Here is a 16,175-nt window from a genome sequence, read left to right as displayed (position 1 = left end):
ATGACACTATATCATTCAATGTTTTTTTTTCAAACAGCTTTATAGTTGTTGAGTGTCAAGATTTTGATGTGTCACGGGATTTTCTGGTAGAATCATATTGTTTTAAAACGGTAAGGTACCAAGACCTTGTTGATAAATATTCCGTATCAACTTCACAAATAATACATGTCTTGGTCTTGATGTATAAATTCTGCGTACTAACGTTGTTTATCATCTTAACAGCGTGTTATATTGTATTTCATTTGTCTTTGTTCTATTATTGATATTACTTTAACTGTTGGAATGTTTTCTGTGATATCTATTTAACGTGGCTCGGTACTTGTACATCCCGTCAATGTGTTTGTATTATCTTTCATTTTTGCTGGTGTGTTTTGTATATGCAACTTCTTGTGTTTTGTTGGTTCTTATAACGTGACTCGGTACTATAAAAGATCTTGTCAGTATGTTATTGTTCTATATTATGTCATTATGTTATATTTCCATTATAAATTAGAAAATATGTTAAACCACAAAAGTCAAAATCAGTTAATCACATAGTGGAATGAACCATTTGTGGATTCTTATTAATTCTATAGAACTTTTGGACTATTTTAAATCTCGGTCTATTTCTGAAATTAATTCTTACATACTTTTGATTTTTTAACCCTGTATGCTAAAATTGCCAATGTGAAATTTCAAAATTGTTTGTACAATTTATCAAAGGTACCAGGATTATAATTTAGTACGCCAGACGTGCGTTTCGTCTACATAAGACTCATCAGTGACGCTCAAATCAAACTTGAACGACAAAAATATATGACGTATAAATTTTCAGAAGTCAGACACGCGAAATTGTTTCTTTTAAAATCGTAACACGATGATGGCTGCTGTACCCATATTTTGACTATTTTATTTATTATGTCTGTTTAGTTTACGCATCAATGTAAATGTAACGGAATTTAATGAGACTGTCGAACAAAGTGAGAGGTTTAGCGCTATAATACCAGGTTCAATCCACCGTTTTCTACATTTGAAAATGCCTGTTTCAAGTCGGGAATATGACAGTTGTTGTCCATTCGTTTTTGATGTGTTTTGTCATTTGATTTTGCCATGTGATTAGGGACTTTCCTAATTTGATTCTCCTCTGAGTTCAGTATTTTTGTGATTTTACTTATGACTGGTTGAATACACTCTTTTTCTTTGTGATTAAAAAAAAAGCAAAGATATCGGTCCCCGGGTTAATTTAAAAATAAAAGACAGAATAGTTTAATGATAGGTTTTTCTCACGTCCCATATACAGGTAGCTATTTTTGTGAGTTTGTATATTGTATATATAAAAAGGTGATATTCCTGTATTAACTTACTTTAGTGTGCATTTGGCAATTAGTTACACAATTGAAATTGCAATGCAATGACAAGAAAATGATCTAGAATTGATCATTGCTTGCAAGTTCCAGCAGCAAATATTACATGTATATAAGACCACACACAAGTTGAATTTAAAACTAATATGTTGATTGTGCAAAGTCGCTCAACCATTAAATCTAGACTGCTATACTTCTATCATATAATGAGGCTCTGTTCCTCAATCCACCATTTTCTACATTTGAAAATGTCTGTAACAAGTCAGGAATATGACAGTTGTTGTCCACTCGTTTGATGTATTTTTTCATTTCATTTTGCAATTTGAATAGGGACCTTCCGTTTTCAATTTTCCTCGGAGTTTAGTTTTTTTGTGGTATTATTTTTTTTTTTTGGTCAGGGGCAGAAGTTCTTTCCGCATACAAGAGTGTCTTTCGTGTTCTCTCAGATCATACAATAAGTTTTGATTCCACTGTGATTTGTTAATGCCCGCGTCACACTGTCCCGATTTTTACGCCGATGGCAACACGATTATGGAAATTTCAAAATCGGGACTGATCGTATCCAGATCGGGCTTTTCGTAGTACCATCTTTAACCATCGTAGAATCATCGGTCACTTTTTCTAGCCTTCGGGGACAACTTCGGGAAGGGTTCTAAATTTTTTAACATGTTAAAAATTCCCCGAAGGTGCGTCCGATGTTGAGGTTTCGTATTGAGTTCGTATCAGCATCCTCACCATCGTAATGTCACCGGGAATGCATCTTTGAACATCGTATTGCTTTCGTGTTTCCATTGTTTCCATCGGGCAGTTTTGACATTACGATGTATACACGAATGAATCACAAAGCTACCCGAAGGTCTTACGATGGCAACACGACTTCGTAAAGACTTCGTAATCCCGTCGAATAAAAGTAAGAAGGCGACAAGATGGAACTACGACGGCAATAAATCCAGCTAAATGAAAGTTAATTTTCGCGTTAAAATACATTTAAAGTGCCATGCGCGATATGCACTGTTCAGTCTAATACGACAGTTAAGAAAGACGTTCACAAAACATGGAGCTCATATCATACATTGTATGATTCTATGAGAACAAGAAAGTCGACAGCGTTGTTTCTATTAATTCAAATGGAACAAGAAGAGCAGCTATTACAGGCTCAGGATTTACTTTTACAAGTAAAATAATATTTTTTGTCAATTTTTCATATCAAGAAACATAATGAAAATTATAAACGCGCCTCGTACATCTACACTGCAGGTACACGTATATAGGGAAACCAACTTTTTCTTCATTATTCTGATTTTTTATGTATCGTCTGAGTTGTTGTCACACGACTGTTTACTCCATAACCATTTTGTTTTCTATATGTCATATTTTGCCGCACTTGTTGCTTTCCCCACATCCTTCCTTTTGTCTATATTATTATGATATTCTCTTGGAAAGAGCTGTTTATGAATAAAAGGGATCAACGAACCCATTACCTTACCTTTAAGATAGATCATTAAACATGGGCATAATTATGGGTGATTATTCAGACTAGTGCACACATTTTACAGTTCAAACAAGGCAATGCCGAGCGTGGCATCCCTTCCTATGTAACATATTGGGGACAAATATGGACACTATATTTGTATATGACACATGCAAAAAATGGTAAATTGAATATGCATATTTGATAAATAAACTGTTTTATTAGAAATCAACCAAAACATTCAGTAACTGGAAATACCTTTAATATTGTCTTTAGAACCAGCAGGTAAAAAAATGAGTAACCAATTTCCTGTGTATTATGCTATTTCAAGGAGAAAAAAACAAGTTCATCTGCATGACCTTGACCTTTGGCCTTGAATGTAAAAAATGTCAGATCATTACAAGGAGGAACAATATACCAAATGTGGTTAAAATCTTTTGAAGCATATTGGTTTTAGAGTGTCCACAAGGGTGATATTGCCTTGTATTACAACTGCCACGTGCTGTAACCTTGACCTTTGAATAGCGCTTAAGATATTCTTAACGAGTAACACCATACCTAGTTTTGAGCATTTTGGTTCTGGAGTGTCCATAACAATTCTATCTACACGCAACTTACATGTAGTAGGCGAGGGGATAATAAACTAAGTTTTATAAGAATTAGACAAAAAGATCGATTTACCGCCATGCATGGCAGACTTGTACAGAAACGGTATAAATTAAATGCATCGCAAACTGTACACGACGTCTTTTACACATCGTATGGCCATCGCGCCATCATCGTAATCCATCGTGTAGCCTTCGTAATCCATCGAGTAGCCTTCGTGGTCCATCGTGTAGGCTTCGGCTGAAATATGAAGCTTAAACACCCGTCCATCTTTTGCTATCGTATATAATTTCGGCACCATCGTATAGACTTCGTTATTCATCGTACTTGCTTCGGTCACTTTTTGGTATTTTAACGAGATCGGGACCAACTTCGTTCGAACTTTCAATTTTCGCATTCGGGTGTCCATCGTATATAAAAATCGGGACAGTGTGACGCGGGCATTAAGAATTTTCGCACTCAAGCTGTTTTTCACCTGGTTAATTCAAATGTGTAATATAAATATATCTAAATGTGCTACTTTATGACATAATTAACTAAATAAAACAAATCAGGTTTTAGATGCTCAAATATGTCGCTGTTACGTTAACGATAAAAGGATGCAAAATAAAGATTGATTGTATATAATGTTTTACTGGCAACGATGTGGGGAATATTGACGGGATAAGTTTGCAATAAAAGGGGATTATTTTTTATCATGTTGCATCTATAGAGATTGGAATGACATTTTTATTACTGTAACATTATTAACCTTTAGTTTGTTTTTCATGCTTGCGATTTTGTTGTTATCTTTATATTGGTTTTGTCATTCGTTTTGGCAATAATATTGCAACACATATGAAAGTTTCTTATTTGCATGCATGATGTTGACAATTTCAGTATTAAAATGAAACGATAAAAATTATGTTTCTTTTACGTATAAAATATGTGGTTTTTTTCTTCATTTTCATTTATGATGTAACAACATCGGTCATGAACATTTTTGCCAGGACTCTGTGTCACTCAATATGTAGATGTAAGTCTACCTATCTTCCCAATATATTTTATTTTGATGACGATTCCTTTTGTCATATATAGTAAATTAATCAATTTGTCAGTGAAATTGATAGTAATTTTACTCGAATTTCGCAACTATACTGATTTGCAGCACAACCAAGAACCCCATGATTTAGTAAACTGATTTAATTCATGACTATGCAATTACATCAGGTCTGATTTGATGGTGCCACTGGTGAAGCAAGAACTTTGTACGTAACCGGATCATACCAATTCATCCTAAAGTTATTATGTAAAAGATTACCAGTATCCTTCCAAAATATTTCAATATAAATAAGAGAAGATATGAGATGTCTTTAATGAAACAATAATCCAACGCCAAAACAAAACAATTAGAATGAAACATACAGCTTTGAACAATAAACTTTGTCAATATTTTTTCGCTTTTTCTGAAAATCACAGCCGTCGGTACAAGAGAAATTGCTCACATTACGGAACATGATGATATAGTCGTGCTGTTCTAGACATAATGTCTTAGGGAAAGACACGAGACATTTCTCAGCCTGCTGCTTTATTACTAATTACCGGTGCTGTAGCCAAATTTTTTACTTTTTTACCTATAATTGTGCCATTTTTTTTTTACACATCGTTGTCGATACAATGGAATTTTATGCGACTGTCATATAAGTGAGAGGTTAGGCTAGATATAATACCAGGTCCAACCTGCATTTCCTTCATAAGAAAATGCCTGCACCAATTTAGGAATATGACAATTGTTAAATATTCGTTTTATGTATTTAGCTTTTGATTTTGCCATTTGATTAAGGACATTCCGTTTTGAATTTTCCTCGGATGTTTGTATATTTGTGATTTTACTTTTTTCTGTCATTATTTAGTGGTATAATAACTGTTGACCGTAGCAACTTAGGTCCACCTTTCCCGTTTTCCACTAGGTTTAGTGTTGCTGATAATTTTATGTTCGTATTATAGCTCAATCGAATTGAAATAAAGAGTTGCATGTTTGCTGTTTGCCTGCAAATGCCGGGCGCGGACACATGATTGGTATTTTATAAAAGAGGGACAAAACTGATAAATCGAAAATAAACTGTCAACGCCATGGCTAAAAATGAAAAGGACTAACAGACAAACAATAGTACACATGACAAAACATAGAAAACTAAAGAATAAACAACAGGATCCCCACCAAAAACTAGGGGTGATCCCAGGTGCTCCGGAGAGGTAAGCAGATCCTGCTCCACATGTGGCACCCGTTATGTTGCTAATGTTATAACAAATCCAGTAAATAGTCTGATTCGGTAGTCACATTCATGAAAGGGAACTTATGTGTAGTCTACCGTGTTGTTGATTGCTGGTCTTTAAGTGTGTTTTTTCTCTCTTTTCTGTCATGTTTTAAAGCAGTTTTTGTAAACTTAACTTTATGTTTTATTAATTTGTTATGTATATAGTCACCATTGACTGAAATATTTGTCACTAGACGTAATCAGTCGGCTGCCTTTACGTGATACCTATCTTTAAACTGCGTAAATGAGCAAATACGAGAACAATCAGTGGTCAATATCATAATTACATTGTACATAAAAATATGTTGATATCGATAATAATATGTATAAAATCAGATTTGTATGGATACGGCATTCATATCCGTATTCATTTATGTTTTTCCCACATTTAAAATATAAGGTAAACAAATTTTTATTTAAAAAAAAACATGATATCCAATACAAATATTTACAAAATCCATTTTTATGTCACCGAGTCCCAAGTATTTGCTATCTCAAGAAAATGTTTTTTTTTCTCCAGAAAATGTTTTCTTTTTTAAAGTTTTGATGGTATTGTTTTTTTATCTAATCAAGATTTAGAAAGCTAGTATCCGTAGTCTCCCAACACTGCTGGGACAATCTGCTTACTCCATATCTTAACACTGACTTGAATTCATATTTCTTATTGGCATTTTTTACCACTATATTAGCTACTGTTTTGCCTTCTCCTTCCCTGCTAGTGTCGAATTTGTGAAGTTTCATGTTTGCTAAAGGCCCTGTAATGTATTTATGAAAATAAGTTTTAAAATATCTTCAATCGTATTTCATGCGGACGCTTTTGCAGTTTTCCTGAATATATAAGCTTGGCTAAAAAACTGAAGATATATGTAATAGTGATGAAATAATTAATTTCATCGTCAGTGACGCTTTATCAAATGAGTTTAAAAGGCCACAATATCAGAATGTTAGGGTATTGTTATATTTTGAAAATCTATATATGTATGTTACCAGATTAATTGATTCATTTCAATTTATGGGAAATATCAGATTTTAAACGAAAAATTGTGATAAAGGCAGATGTTGTTATACTCTCTGTGACATATTCTCTGTAATGATGACCACTGTATGTTAGGCCCAAATTTCATTCGGTTATCTTGTGGTGTTGTCTCATTGGTGTATATCCACTATCTTTTTTTCGCATTTCACTGGGTAGATGTCGCTGCTGGTGAACTCCTAATCCCCGAAGGTATAACCAGCCAATAAGTAATTGCTTAAGTTGAAACCCATTATGTGTGGTTTTAAAAAAATATTTTGACTTATTTCCTCTGATTGTTTCCCATCTTTTGACCTCAAACAAGTAACCAGTTTTGTATGATAAATATGTATGAATTCAATTATCGAAAGGAGGTACTGTACTTTGCACTGTGTCCGTTATTTTTATGAGCTTAATATAAGCACTGACAAGTATGCTTTCAATGTATACACACTGCAAATAAATACACATATGAACTTGCACAATATACGCATACCTAAAATCCCGCTGTAATCAGTGTTAGGAGTTGAAGCATCAATGTAGAATTGTAAACCACGAAGTGATCCATCAGATCGACATGCTTTAATCTTCATTTGCTTAGAAGGGAAAGGTAAGTCAGCAATTTCTCCGTCGTTCCACTGTCGGAAAGTAAGATCCTCTAGAATCATGTCCGGATACATCGTAATTTGGTGGTCAGGAATAAAGGCTGCATTGATATAGTCGGCACTATAGACCTCTTTCTGGACAGTACTTTCGCATAAGCTTGTCTTTATTCCTAAAGTTTCATCTGCGTAAAAACAAAAAGTTGAAGTCAATAAGGATTTTACCCTATAATTAAGAAGCGCAAACATCACAAAATGCATGAAAATACTGAATTGGAGCGAAATAAGAAATACAAACAGAATGGCAATAACGACGGTATTGATTGAACACCAGAATATTGACGACAAATACTTTAGATGAAAAATTGTGCACAATAAAAGACAACCGAATATGTGTCAAATAAAGTGACATTATATGAGCTTTTAACACAACGTGTAATATGAAGGACACGTGCGCAATCTCGTTTTTAAAATATACACGTAGATATTAGGAATACAAACTCCTGTGATAATATACCTACCGCCATGTTTGATTAGAGTCTTTTGTTTGTGATTGGGAACTTTCAAATGCATACATAATGGATCGTCAAGTCCTTCGATTTTAATGTAAACTGAGGGAACTGAATTTCCTGTCAAAAAAAAATAGAAAAATCATGTAGGTAACAATTCCTTGACAGTATTTTTTTTTCATTTGATGTTTTATATACATGTATAACACAAGTGTGTTATTTTTGTCAATAACACGACTCACCACATATTAAAAAAAAAATTAGCATAACAACATAAAATTATTCCTCATAAAAATCCGTATCGGGAGAAGAAAAATATAAATTGATAAAACAACAGAGAAAAAAGATACATGATTTGTTTAATTAGTTGTTATTGGCTTTGAACTAGCTGTCAGTAACTGCGAGAACTAACAGGTCTGCATTAGTGGTAGTGATATTTTTGTTGTTATGGATGAGGGATGGATATATACCCTGTCACGTTCTGTCTGTGTTTTTGTTTTAAGGATTGTCTTTGTATCGATCTGATAAGTTCGGCCTTTTTCAATTTTTTTTTTATAGTTTGTTCTTATTTTGTGTTTTTACACCACTGTCCCAGGTTAAGGGTAGAATTGAGCTCTCACTCACATGTTTAACCCCTTCAAATTCTTTATATGCCCGTCCCAAGTCAGAAGCCAATAGTTCAGTGATTGTCGTTAGTTCACGTTTTTTTACTTGTGTTTTGTGCATTGTTTTGGTATTATGTATAATACTTGGCCTGTTAGTTTTATCAATTTAATTGTTTCATATTTTTTTTTATGTCGGCGCCTTTTTTTAGCAGACTTTCGTGACAGTACGGACGGGTTTTTTCTCATAGTTGAAGGCCGTATGATTGCCTATAATTGCTTAAATCCACTTTGATGGACAGTTTTCTCATTGGCAATCATACTACATCTCCTTATTTTTATGTTGTTAGTTATAGGCGAATAGCTACATGTTTGCAGTAGCAGGTAAACATTTATTTTTGAACACATAATAATTATATAAAAATACAGTAGTAACTTACTTTTGTCCATACAAACAACGTTTGGTTCTGTCGACTTTTGTGATTTCAATGGCCACTCAACAAACACTAAGCCTTTCTTATTAAAGACGTCAGACCATGAGGAAGAACCTATTGATGGATAAGAGTTGCCAGCATTGTAATTGTAGTTTGTTGGGTTGTTGCCCTTCTTGGCATAGAACGGGTCAACAAATTGATCAGAGTTATGATTTACATATTGAGCGAAGTCAGATCGGTAAGGGGTACCAGATGGTGCCGAGCCGCCATTTCCCACATATTGTCTTGGCATATGAGAGTTTCTATTTTTAGCATAAAACGGATCAACAAAATCATTCCCTGCATTATCTACGTATTCGTTGCTTGGATTTCCCACGGGTACATTGTTCCAGTTATCGTTGTAGCTGTCGTCTGTGACATATGATACACCATGAAGTAGTTTATGCTGGCTGTTGCCTGACGTTGCAGCAACATTGGTTGGCTGATATGGGTCCACGTGTGTGGGTACTTTATTATCAGAATTGCTGTAAAATGGGTCGACAAAGTCATCACCGCCTGGAATAGATAAAAGGAAGAAATGTAATGTAATTTGATTAAAAAAGATGGATAAAAAGTATCAATTTACACGATACATGTAACTTAATAACATTTGTAATATAAATGACAAGCCAAATTATTTTACAAAATGAAGTAATTCAGATAAAAGATTAATCACTAGAACAAAATACGCCATAATCAAGTTTACATTAAATGTTCAAACGAATGGTGACCGTGACATGTTTTATTAAGTTGAACAACATATTGAATTTACCAAATATAGATTACATACTTTAATAAGCACTGATCATAATATCTCTTTGGTGATCATTCATGACTTAAAAACTAATAAAAGAACTTTGTCATTTTTTTAATATACTAGTATAGAAAGAATGTGTGACAAAGGCAATAAAATATTTAGATTTGATTTGATTTTGATTTGATTTTTCGTATATAAACGCCACTTTTAAACACCGCTTTTGGGCTATTTCGTGGCAGCCAGTTGTTATTGATGGAGAAAGCCGGAGTGGCCTGAGAAAATCACCGACCTTCGATAGGAAAACAGACAATCCTAGTCAAATAAGATTGGAGTCGATTGCACCCACATGAGCGGGGTTCGAACTCACAACATCAGTGTTGACTGGGTATATTGATTACAGTAGTAACTAATAAGACCACTCGGCCGACGAGGCCCCTTAAATATTTCTATAAGGCCCCACCTGTTCTGGCATATGACCCGTGCACATTGGTTTTCTTCCTGTCACCAGACGATCCTACATCTGTAACATAAGATACCCCTGGAAGAAGGTTGTTCACGGTACCATGTCCACTTGAAGAGACCGAAAGATCAGCATGTGAGGAACCAGACGATTCAACTTTTACTGGCGCATCATGACCAGACTTTCCGTAAAATGGATCGACAAAACCTGTCGTGTCTGAAAAAAAAGTATTCATAAAAAACTCGTAAGTTTCTTTTAAATTTACTCCCGTTAAACAAATATTAATACCAAAGGCATGATACAGGGCCAATACGAGAAAGTCCACATATAGATGCTTTTATCCTGCAATTGGGTGTCCTACTATACAGATATAGCCCTACAGATATCGCTATGCTGTATCTGTATACTATACAGATATCGCTTTAAAGCTCCGCCCACTGCCGGACTGAGTATTGTTTGAACCTGTGTGACCTCAGAATGTGTATTCCAGTTGCATTCCAATGACGATGACATTTGTCGATTTCAAAATTTGAATGTGTATGATTGTGTTACAAAATCAACCATGTCAATTTCAGCATGCATGTTTAGTGAATGTCAAGTCTGAAGCGTAGGACAATTCGTACACTTCTGTTTTAAATTTGACAATGTTTTGTTATTTGTTTTTACTGTTGAAATAAGTTGTTATGCTAAAATAGATAATTATTCACCTTGAGCGATGTATTATTGTTGACCATTCTGCATTCTTTTTTGCGAACCCGCCTTCAGCGTAATGTGTGATTTTGATATTACTACGCGGGCCTCAAGGGATTACAAATCGAAAATAAATGCTAAATATGTTAGTTTTTGTGTCTTTCAAAACACAAACAATATACAGAATTAATTGCAGGATAAAGACAATAACTGTTTAGTGTCTTTAAATATCAGCTGTATTTGTACTCGGCTCGAAACAGGTGTAGTAGCTCGCTAAAAGCTCGCATACACCTTGTTTCCTAGCCTCGTACAAATACAGCTGATATTTAAAGACACTAAACAGTTATTGTCTATTTATTAACCAGCTTCCTGTAAATACAGAGGTCGAGTCTCAGGTCCAAATACAGCCAACCATGAATCTTAAACAGAGCCTATGTATATACATAAAACAGGCGGTTCATAACACTTTTATTAAATGGTTTTAATTCTTCGGATAAACTAAGAGTAGGAAACTTACCGTGAAAAAAATATAGGAATTCATATATACATGTAGGCACTTGTTTCTGTCAATGTGTGGTGTACTTTCCACACCTGTACGAATTTTTCGTACGGATGTGGATAATAAACCGCACATTGACAGAAACAAGTGCCTGTGAATTCATAGCTGAATTTGTCTTTTTGCCTTCACGATGGATTTTTGTTCAACATTGTCAGATGCAATTTCTGATTTCTCATTTAGACATTGTTTAATATTTACTAGTATCAAAAGAGTTTGATCTACTGACATTAAATAAAATATTGATATGAGGCCCACCTGTTCTGTCATGTGAGCCGTGGACATTGGGTTTCTTCCTGTTACCAGACGATCCCACATCTGTAACATAAGATACCCCTGGGAGAAGGTTGTTCCCGGTACCATGCCCACTTGAAGAGACCGAAAGATCAGCATGTGTGGAACCAGATGTATCAACATTTACTGGCGCATCATGACCAGATTTTCCGTAAAATGGATCGACAAAATCCGTCGAGTCTGAAAAAGAGTATACATAAAAAACATCGTAAGTTCGTTTGAATTTACTCACGTTATACAAATAACAAGAATAAACATCCTAATAGTATATAGATAGGAATAAAAGTGTCATATAGTCAAAGTTTTACATACAAAAAAATATAAAGTTTTGTTTAAAATCTCAAATTTCATTTCATTTGTCCGACGAAACGTAAATTTATTTAACAAACATGATCATAATGATCTAAATGTATACAAGTGTATTTCACGTTATAGTTAATATTACACAATCTCAATGTAGTGCAATTAAAAAGTACAGTAAGTGCTTGAATAATTTATGTATGATATAGAGGTCAACATACGACAATAAAAATTTCAAACCATGACTATGTTAAGTTCAAGCTTATACTCATAAATCGCTCCACGAATCCGCACGTTAATGTACCATTCAATTTTTTTAAATAAAAATCTTTGTATTCAAATATTTCACTATTTTCAGTACGTTATTGTTAAAATATGTCATTTATATACTCGGAAATGAATGTACAACTTTATACTGTCCTCCGATTACATATTCAAAATCACGAACCTCAATCCATATAATTATGTTCTCCTTTTTTTAAAAGCGTGGTAATGTTTATTCCTTGTAAAATAATATTTCATTAAGTGTTCGGTTGTTTTCAAAATAATTTTAACTAAAAATTACAGTCTTGAAGGCAAGTAAGATTGTATTTTAATTTGCATACCATGACTCGGAACGTTTCCGATATGTTTAACTCCTAGATTCGATACATCATGATGTGCTGTTCCAGAAATTTGGTTCTTGTGTAGATCTTCTTTCTTCAAGATGCCAACAAATTTTTTGACGAAAGGGTTTGATGCAACTTTTACTGGTGCAGGAACGTACTCATTAGCTGTAAATATATTCTATAAACTATATATTTTTGTATAATCAAATACAATCATTATAATGGAGAAGTACAGAATTAGTTAAAAGTCAGAAAATAAAATGTTCCAAGTGCATTCCATGTGCATTCTTCAAATTGCTTATCACGTGACCATATAATTGAAACAAAAAATTGAAACAATTTTGGACAATACATTTTGAGTAAATTGGTCTTAACAGAAAATACATCTCACTTATTAAGTACGTAATATTATTTTTGTCACTTGCAAATTGTAAGTAATACGATGTGAGCCGGATGTGTCGGATGCCGTACTTTGACATAAAATGGTTAAGTAAACTCTAATTTTACAAATTGTGACTTGGATAGATAGTTTTCTCATTGGCACTTATATCCAATTTTCGTATATCTACTAACAATTGGAAGTCATGGATGGTACTCAGGAAAACATGACTAAAATAAAATTTTGAACCCTGAAACATAAAATTTCGACATAACATTTTGAAACATGCCATAGACTTTTGAGTTTGTTTTCGACTTGTGAGTTTGACTGTCCCGTTTGTATCTTTCGCTTCACTTTATATTCTCAAAGTAATCTAGTTTTACATTAGCGCATGACATATATTTAAAGAAAAGCATTTGGAAACAGAAGTACAAAGCAATTGGCGATCATCTTGTCGTTGGTAAAAGATCGGGAAAAGCAATGCGAGAAAATAAAATAAAAATACATCTTAAAATACATCTTAATAATAATTGATATTGCTTTGACAATTGCATTTTGTTCCTCGTAAATATTTGAAAATTCCAGTTACAAATATCTTATAAAAATAGTATATGCTACATTTGTATATATTTTATCTTACCAGAACACTGGCAGAAAGCTACTAGTGTTACCGAAACTATTACTCCTATATTCAACTTTAACATTTCAATTTCGACTTTCTACTTCCAGTCTGACCACAATTTTTATATCTAACAATCACTGAGATACATTGGGATATATAGGATTACAAACTGTGCTAACTTTGACGTAATGACTTATCTTAGCAACTTGTCTTTTCTTTACTCTATGGACTATAAAATGCATCTTCGACGATATAATCTTCAACATAAACACTAAAGAGGATTAAGGAAATTAAAACTTCAAGGTAAGATTGACAGGTACGGAGAACAAGGTGGCAATCTTCCGCATCATAAATTATAAGATTTAAGTATCACCACCACGCATCTGAAATCTTCGAATACCGCCTTTCCCAAACGTTAAATCACATATTTGCCCCCTCGCAATGATTACGTTGTTTACCAAGAATGCATTTAGGTTTTTATTGAATGAAAGCATGAACAATTGAATTCGTCAAACAAATACCAGATAACCTATTTCGCAGTTTGAAACTCCTAAACCCACTTCAACCATTCAAAGGCACTTTACAGAATTCAAGTGCAAATTTGATTTTGATAAATTGTTCGTTTATCCAATGAAATATTTACTATAAAAAATATTATGCTTCATTATCAATTTGTATTTGAATTAAACAATATGAAAATAAGAAAATACTACAGTGTCACAAAGAATTTCGATGAACATGTCGCCCTTTTCAAGTGTATGAACTAATGTCATTTTAGTTGCACTCCAATTTCAGCGCGGGTGTATTGTTTTCTTTATTCGTTCGTTTGTCTCATTTTTCTGTGAATATTTTGAATCCGGTTCTAACAACATCATACTAATCATCTATTGATTTGGTCTGTTTTGACGTATTCATTGCTTTGGTCTTTTTTTGTATTCCTATCAAAAGTGATCATTAAGCGTCCTCGTTTAATCAATCTGATATTAGATTTAGACAAAATTATTTTAATTGCACTCTGGGAGACTTGAATTTTGTAACTTGTCCAAATGGTGGGTTGTTTACTCCTATAAAATAGTACGTCCGATCAATGACATCAGTTTGAATTTTATTATACTTCATAACAATACTCTTCAGTGTTGCTTTATACAATTTATGGGAGGTGTAATGGAATAAAAATAAAATTGTTTGTATAAGGATACGGAATTAATGTTTATTTACAAAGGTATATTCAATGTCAGTCTGCTTTTAAAGTTTTCACACAAGCTAAAAGTTTACCTATCTTGTGTCACGCAAACACATCTTTGGCGAGTGTTCACCTATCAACGGCAAGCGCTCTTCGAGAATTTTAGGAAGCGGCGCAATGTCACTTCATATAGGTATATTATATTTATCTTGAATCCTACATGCATATTACAATTGCAATGCATGTAGGACTCTTCACTATAGAACTGAATGCAACTTTTAGAAAATGTATTCAAAATTCAAATATACAGCAAGTGACAAACATTTTTGAATGAAACGTGAAAAGGATTTTATGAATATTTAATATTAGTAAAATTGGTACGGTATTACAAATGTTTTTTTTTTTCAATTGTACAATATGTACGTTATACTTGAGCTTCTTCTGCAAACTATAATAGTTTGTAAGGTAACCTTCAAAATTGCCGTCATTTAATCGTAACAAAATCACCAATTATCTAGTAGTAGACACGAGAATTCTCTTGTATAGGATAAAAAAAAATTATTATATTTAAAAATGCTTGAATAATTTTTCAATCAATTTTACTACATACATGCATGAAGTGACTTGTATTATAATACTAGTAAATAGATGCAAAATCGTTCTTGTGTATCTTCGTCTTCATCCTCAACAATTCTCAACTCTATAGTTCTTGATCGGAAGCGAACTGTGTCCCTTAATTGATAGTAATTAATTCAAAGCTAGGTCAACACAATGCTATGAATTCGTATTATGAAACTTATCATAATTAAATATAAGCACAATATACCTTAGAATAATCATGAGCTACAAATTATTTCATGAAAGTCCAATACATATAAAAAAGAAGATGTGGTATGATTGCCAATGAGACCAGGGATGGGGTAATTAAAAATGTAATGTTAATTAAGTGTAATGCATTACAATTTTCCATGTTATTGAATGTAATGTGTAATTGGGCATTTTTTTAATTACATGTAATGGTAATTTAATTAATTACAATGAAAAAAGCATGTAATGCTAAATTACTTTTGAATTACATTTCAATTACATGTACTTTTATGGTGTTAATGATAAGAAATTATGTTTTTATAAAATTTTACAAATATTAATATAGCAGGTAAATACTGATTTAATATACAAGTCTGTAATTTATTTTTAAGATTGATATTATTTATTTGACATACAGAAAATTAATGTTTGCTTAATGTCATATGAAACGAGTGACCGGTGAAAAACAATGTTAATCCAATTCTTGAACCAATGCATACATATATCATAAACTTAGTCTTCTGTGCACGATTTTATCATTTGTTTCGCATAAAATTTCGTATAATCGTCAAAAAATATTTCAATCAGTCAGTGTTGTGAAAAT

At 33.1% G+C, this 16,175-nt stretch overlaps 2 long non-coding RNA genes across 2 annotated transcripts; both read right to left on the bottom strand.

The window, feature by feature from the left end:
• Nucleotides 1–6,111: 6,111 nt before the first annotated feature.
• LOC143079696 (uncharacterized) lies at nucleotides 6,112–10,291 on the bottom strand. The gene is made up of 5 exons (XR_012979465.1): nucleotides 10,133–10,291; nucleotides 8,883–9,431; nucleotides 7,853–7,960; nucleotides 7,226–7,516; nucleotides 6,112–6,472 (listed from the first exon to the last, which is right to left on the bottom strand). It is a non-coding gene; the product is annotated as an uncharacterized LOC143079696 (long non-coding RNA).
• Nucleotides 10,292–11,642: 1,351 nt separating this feature from the next.
• LOC143079650 (uncharacterized) lies at nucleotides 11,643–13,674 on the bottom strand. Its single transcript, XR_012979458.1, has 3 exons — nucleotides 13,600–13,674; nucleotides 12,578–12,745; nucleotides 11,643–11,852 (listed from the first exon to the last, which is right to left on the bottom strand). It is a non-coding gene; the product is annotated as an uncharacterized LOC143079650 (long non-coding RNA).
• Between the last annotated feature and the right edge of the window lie 2,501 nt (nucleotides 13,675–16,175).

The sequence above is a fragment of the Mytilus galloprovincialis genome, chromosome 1 (assembly GCF_965363235.1).
Source record: "Mytilus galloprovincialis chromosome 1, xbMytGall1.hap1.1, whole genome shotgun sequence".
Classification (NCBI taxonomy): domain Eukaryota; kingdom Metazoa; phylum Mollusca; class Bivalvia; order Mytilida; family Mytilidae; genus Mytilus; species Mytilus galloprovincialis.
Note: the sequence above shows the minus strand (reverse complement) of the source record. Positions and strands in the feature narration are given on the sequence as shown.